We start from the raw sequence: 6,979 nt of genomic DNA on the forward strand, positions 1-6,979 counted from the left end.
GACAGTATTTTTATGCTATGCTTTTCATCCTCATGATTTAATCCCCTTTACCTGTTTCACCCATCCTCTTACCCCTTTCCTTCTGGCAACCACCAGTTTGTTCTCCATTTATGAGTCTGTTTCCATTCCTGTTTGTTCTTTGTTTTGTTTTTTAGATTTCACATGTATGGTATTTCTTTCTCTGTCTGACTTATTTCATTTAGTATAATACCCTCCATGACAATCCATGTTATTGCAAATGGCAAGATCTCATTCTTTTCTCGACGGCTGAATGATATTCCATTGTGTGTATATACATCTTCTTTATCCATTCATCTATTGTTAAATACTTAAGTTGCTTCCATATCTGGGCCACTGTAAATATTGCTGCACTAAATACAGGGGTGTGTATACCCTTTTAAACTAGTGTTTTGTTTTCTTTGGGTAAATACTCAACAATTATTCGAACTATATGGTATTCCTATTTTTAATTTTTTGAGGAACCTCCATACTGTTTTCTATAGTGGCTGCACCAGTTTACATTTCTACCAACAGTGCACAAGGGTTCTGTTTTCTCCATATGCTCACCAACACTTGTTATTTCTTATCTTTGATATTAGGCATTCCAAGTGGTGTGAAATGACATTTCATTGTGGTTTTGATTTGCATTTCTCTGATGATTAGTGATGTTGAGCATCTTTTCATATATCTGTTGGCTATATGTCTTCTTGGGAAAAATGTCTATTCAGGTCCTCTGCCCATTTTTTAATTGGATTTTTTGGCTTTTTGGTGTTGAGTTGTATGAGTTCTTCATATACTTTATATATTAGTCTCTTGTCTGATACACCACTGCAAACATCTTCAGGGAATTATTGCTTAATGTGTCCAGAGTTTCAGTTTGAGATAATGAACAAAGTTCCAGAAATTTAGTGGTGATGACTGCACAACATTCTGAATGTATTTAATACCACTGAACTATACATTTAAAAATTGTTTAAATGGCAAACTTTATGATAGATATAACCACACACACACACACACACACACACACACACACACACACACAAATATATGAGTTTCCAGCTTCTGCTGAAACACTCCACTTCATTCTAAAAACATGTACTAAGGGACAATTACATGTCAAGTGCTGTTCAAGGTTGGGGGAGGGGTAGGTTTGTAATTTTAAATACGATGATAAAAGAGGGACTCATTATAAAGGTGAAATCTGACTGAAGACTTGAAGTGGAAAAGTGAGTAGGCCATTTCTGGCACAATGAGAGAGCACTCCTGGCAGAGAGAACAGCAGTGCAAAGGCCCTGATACACTTTATGCTTGGATGTCTGGGGACCAAAGGTTGCTAAGGGAACATGTGTGGGTTTGTATGATGTGACTGCAGAAATTCTGGAATTTCTGAGCAGAGATGTTCTGCAGGCAGCTACTGCTGAATATGGAAAAGGTCAGGGATTCAGGTAACCAATTCAAGTCTTATCACATGGAAGAGATGAAGCTATGATATAAACTATATATGTTCTTTATTTAATCACTGTTTTCCTTAAGGAACCACACCCTCACCCTCTGTTGTGGCCAATGATGCAGTTTGGGCCGCTAGGGTTCAATTTATACAGAGACTAAACTTCCCATCTCCTGTCATGGTGTGAAGTTGGGTACTGGAGTGGCTCTATGGGACTAACAACTTCTCAAACACACTTTCAACAAATCCTCTTTTTAGTCCACGCTTTCTGAAGCCGAGTACTTCCTCTCCCCTGCTGGGTAGGACTGGAGCCTCTGTTTCCTTTTTGTTGAAAGAATGAATGAGTGAACAAACAATATTTATGAAGCAAAAGAGTATCTGATGCTAGAATATGTGGCCCAGATTCCAGGGGCTCTTGGAGATCAGGTGAGAGGGAGAAATCACAGAAAACACTGGAAAGATTAGGAATAGTGTTAAAAGACAGGGCCTGCTGCAGACAGAGCACATCACGGGGCCAGAGCCAAGTGTCTGCAAAGGTGACGCTGAAGGGGGTCCCTGTTGAAAGTATGTCCTAGGACTTGGGTTCAAGACATGAGTGCATCACGTACACACTTTAGGGTCTTATCCAATTCTAAGCCTTCTGTCCTACTTAAGAGCATTTTTTCTGGTTGATATACTCAGTGGGAAAGGAAAAAGAGGAAATCCCTAGAGATTTCCAAGAATCCTTGCTACTTTGGTGGGCAATTTTGTCATGTGAGGTTGCATTGGGCACCTGGGTCTCCTCAAATCATTTTGAGGATATTTCAGAACATTTAATATAACTGTGTTTCACTCTGTCTCCAAACTGTATACCACTTCCTCACAAAGACCATGACCTCATCGAAGGAAACAGGGATATCACATTCATTTCTGTAGTCTACATTCGCAGCACAGTATCTGACCATAATTGGTGCTCAGTAGGTATTTATGGAATAAATCAATGGCTGACTACTACTGATGCAACCAAAATGAGGTTTCACTATTGAAATGTGTTTTAAAATCTTATTCTTCCTGCTATACTTAGGGGGACTGGCAGGAAAGTTTCCATTTTACAGATCAGTGACATAAAAGGTGTGTTAGTTATCTATTGGTGTGTAACAAATTACCTCAAAACTTGATGGTTTCAAATAACACATGTTTATTATTTATCATTATTTCTATTATTTTCCATTTTCTATGGATATGGAACCTGGGTACAGCTTAGCTGGGTCAGCTTCAGGACCTCTTACAGGCTGCAGTCCAGGTGCCAGCTGGAGCCACAGTCTTCCAACGAAGCAGGACCTGCTTCCAAGCTCATGCCCCAGCGGTGGCAGGATTCGCTTCTTTGAGGGCCATCAGATTGAAGATCTCGGTTCCTCCCTGGCTGTTAACCAGAGGCTACCCTCAGGTCCTTGCCATGTGGGTCCCACCACCATGGTGGCTCACTTCATCAAAGCCAGCAAGCCAAAAAGGCAAGACAAGGAGTGCCAGCAAAATGAACGTCAGAGCCTTTTATAACCTAACCTCAAGAGTGACGTTTCCATCACTTTCATGGTATTCTAGTCATTAGATACAAGTCACTAGGTCATTCCCACACACAAGGCATGAACGCCAGGAAGCAGGGATCATTGAGAGCCACTTGAGAAGCAGCCTATAACCAGGGGCATGAAGTGTACCTAAGTCCTTCAAGATCATGCAGTGGAGTCAATGCTTGAAGGTTTGAGCTCTCCCCTCTGAATGGAGCTACAGGCAGGCCTTGGGGAGTTGGACAAGTGGATTGGGAGGGAGAAGAGCAGAATAGTGAAGAAAGGAGGGCACCAATCCACTTACCCAAATTTACAGTGGAAGAGAATTTACATTTTTCAAGATATCAAAGAGTTAGACAGAAATGAGAAGTGACTGCAGGTATGGATTTATTACCACTAATACAAAAGCTGTTCCTAATAATGTTTTAAAGCATTTCCATATAATACATCTGTTCAGTTCAAATTTATAATTGCAGTCTGGAAAGAAGCACAGTAGCACTCAGGGAGCGGTGAAGGGCTGAGTTTGGCCCTTTGTGTGTAGTCTTTCTGGTATAGAGGGGAGTGGTTTGGGATGATTTGGTCTAGAAACCATTGCTGGTTCAGCTGGTGACAAATCCCTCTCCACACCCTCCCACCCTATGATGCTGTTCACCAGCACCCATGGAAGAAGAGAAAGTTTAGGGAACAACAGTGCTGGGCCGGGGGAATGGCTTCTCAAATCAAAAACTGTGTAGATGATTAATTTAGATGATTCTAGACCCTCTTCCACTCACAGTTCCCTCTGCCTGAGCCTTCCCCATTGTGTCCTTTCTTCCTGTGGGGTTAGCTCCTCTCCATTTGTGAGGCAGGCTTGATGCAGAAAGTCTGAGGCATCTCCATACCATCTCCACATCTCTATCCAGTGTATGTGTGCATGTGTGTATTCATGTGTGCAGGCACATTCACATGCATGTCAGGGACGGGGGAAGGGTGCCTCAAACTAGCACATCTCATCCCCAGACCCTTTAGAAATACATGAAGCATGATTAGAACAATGAGAGCCAAGTGTGGATAACTGAGGTAGAAGGGGGGCAAATAGTGGAAGAAAGCAGTAGAGAAGAATATATCTGGTACATTTTGACTCATTCTTCAAATTAAGCCTTCCCATTTGAGGAAAAAGAAAACCAAAGCCCTAAGAGATGAAATAACTTGCCCAAGGTGACACAGTGGTGGATACAGACCAGAGTCCTAGAGCTGCCTAACTGTACCCGATGGTAATGGCAGCATGATCACGTCTGAGGGAGCAGCTGGCCTTCCTTATAATAGGAATTTGGCAAAATTATCCTTCTCCTTCCAGCATAGAAATTATATACAGACAGTCCCTGGCTTATGATGGTTTGACTTACAATTTTTCAATGTTATGATAATGGGAAAGCAATATGTATTCCGTAGAAACCATACTTTGAATTCTGATCTTTTCTTAGCCAAGTGATATGCCCTACAATCCTCTCTTGTAATGCCAGGCACCAGTCAGCCATGTGATCATGAAGGCAAACAACCAATACACTGACAAACATTCTGTACCATACAGCCATTCTGCTTTTCACATTCAGTATAGTATTCAATAAATTACTATTATAAAATAGGCTTTGTATTAGATTATTTTGCCCAATTGTAGGCTAATATAAGTACTATGAGCACATTTGAGGTAGGCTAGGCTATGATGTTCAGTTGGTTAGGTGTATTAAATGCATTTGCAACTTACAATATTTTCAGTTTATGATGGGGCTATAACCCCATCATATTTGAGGTAGATGTGTATATATATTTCTTGTTTCTGATTGTTCAAACTATCTTAGATGACCATTGATCATTCTTGGCCATTCCCGAGTATAGAATACTAGAATGTACTATTATAAAACTCCTGCAGGTGACTGCAGTGGCAGCAGGACACTTTGTGGTGCTCAGGGCACGTGGCCTCTTGGCTACACTACCAAGCTGTGAACAAGACTCCCTCAGACCAAAAGTGTGAGTTGAGAACGAAGCCTAATAGACACAGAGTGTCTTTGTAGTCCTTAACGAGGCTTCTGGTTGCTGGCAATGGAGTCTCCTGGAAAGCTGGCACCTGCCTACCACCAGGGACTCATGAAAAACTAGAGTGAGTTTGTCAACCTGAGGACCCAGGGTAACAAGGCAAGTTATACCTTAAAGTGGAAGCAGTCTTTGCAGCTCATCTTATGTCAAGAAAAAGGGGAGTATTTCAAGGAGAAGTCAATTATAGATATTTGTGGTAGGGATGATGCCAATCCCCCTCCCCAAAGATGTAAATGTCCTAATCCCCAGAACCTGTGGATATGTTCCCTTACATGGCAACAGAGAATTAAAGTTTCTGATGAAATAAGTTTGCTAAACAGCTGGACTTAAATAGGGAGACAAGGGGTGTCTGGGTGGCTCAGTCGGTCAAGTGTCCAATGTCAGCTCAGGTCACGATCTCGTGGTTTGTAGATTCAAGCCCCACATCAGGCCCTGTGCTGACAGCTCGGAACCTGGAGCCGGGAATCTGCTTCAGATTCTCTGCCTCCCTCTCTCTCTCTCTCTGCCCCTCCCCTGCTCAAGCTCTGTCTCTCTCTGTCTCTCTCTCTCTGTCTCTCTCTCTCTCAAAAATAAGTAAAAACATTTTTAATTATATATATATAATTATATATATGTTATATATATGTATATATATGTTATATATAATTTTATATACACACACACACACACACAGAGAGAGAGGGATAGAGACTATCCAGGATTATTCAAGTGGGCCCAGTGGGATCGCAAGGGTCCTGAAAAGATGGAAGAGGCAAGAGTGTCAGCATCAGAGTGAGGGTACATGAGGACACAACCACCCATTGTTGCCTTTGAAGATGAAAAGGGGCCATGAGCCAAGGAATGTGGGAAGGCTCAAGAAATGGGAAAAGGCAAAAAGATGACAGGTTCATTTCAAAAGATTCCAGAATGAATACAGTCCTCCCAACACTGTGATTTTAGCCCATTGAGACCTGATCTCTGACTTCCAGAATTGTAAGATAATACATTTTTTGTCATTTGAAGCCACTAACTGTGTGGTTATTTGTGACAGAAGCCATAGGATATGCAAAGGAAACAACAGAAACTCTGTAGGGTCCAAAGAAGCAGCCTAACTCTTAACCTAATGAGGGGCTTAGAGGAGGAAGGTGGCCTCCAGTCCCTGCGGGGTGCAGCCAGCCACGGTTATAGGGGAGAGTCTGAACAGGCTGACTTCACTCAAGTCATCAGGGACTGTCAGTGAGACCCTAGACACAGCCAGAGATGCTCTCAGTCCCCTTTTGGGAAACTTTGGAGCCATTGTTTAAGAAAGAATTCAGGAGCTACTAGCCAATGACAACCACCAACGTTCTCTTTGACCTCTTCACCGTCTATGCTGTTTTGTTTATTCTCTCGGCAGTGATTGACAGCAAAACACTTTAAGGAAAAGGCCTTGTAATGTGTTTCATGGACAACAGTGATAAAGAAACCAAAACAAAACAGCTCCCATTTCTCGGTCAGCCAACAGGGCTGTCAGAAACCGGGGATAGAGAAACAAGTGTTGGCAGAAGGGAGAAGCAGAATCCTGATGGAGTTGAGACAGGGAGAAAGAAAGGGCTTTTGAAGGCTTTGAGAAGGTTGTCCACACAGGCATGGAGCCAGGATCCAATGGGTGCGTCCTCATGAGGGACCACTGCAGCCTGGCATGAAGATGGCACTCAGTAAACATGAGCTGCTTATTATTATTGCATAAGAAGGAATGCTCTTTTGAGGATGATTATCAGACTACCCATATGTTAAAAAGAAGGCCTGGGGTACCTGGGTGGCTCAGTCAGTTGAGCATCTCACTCTGGATTTCAGCTCAGGTCATGATCCCAGGGTCATGAGATCCATGCTGGATGTGGAGCCTACTTGGGATTCTCTCTCTCCCTGTGCCCACCCCCCCCCCCCCCCCCCA

General features: G+C 42.6%; 1 long non-coding RNA gene across 2 annotated transcripts in view; it reads left to right on the forward strand.

The window, feature by feature from the left end:
* Nucleotides 1–1,397: 1,397 nt before the first annotated feature.
* The window catches only part of LOC144223142 (uncharacterized), a 10,072-nt gene continuing 4,490 nt past the window's right edge, over nt 1,398–6,979 (forward strand). Inside the window, exons 1-2 of one of the 2 annotated variants that reach the window (XR_013332591.1) lie at nt 1,398–1,448; nt 2,689–2,940. This is a non-coding gene — a long non-coding RNA (uncharacterized LOC144223142). Of the gene's footprint in view, nt 1,449–2,688; nt 2,992–6,979 lie in introns of those variants that run through there. The other variant, XR_013332592.1, reaches the window with a different exon arrangement.

The sequence above is a fragment of the Crocuta crocuta genome, unplaced genomic scaffold (assembly GCF_008692635.1).
Source record: "Crocuta crocuta isolate KB4526 unplaced genomic scaffold, BGI_CrCroc_1.0 scaffold231, whole genome shotgun sequence".
NCBI classification, from domain to species: Eukaryota; Metazoa; Chordata; class Mammalia; order Carnivora; family Hyaenidae; genus Crocuta; species Crocuta crocuta.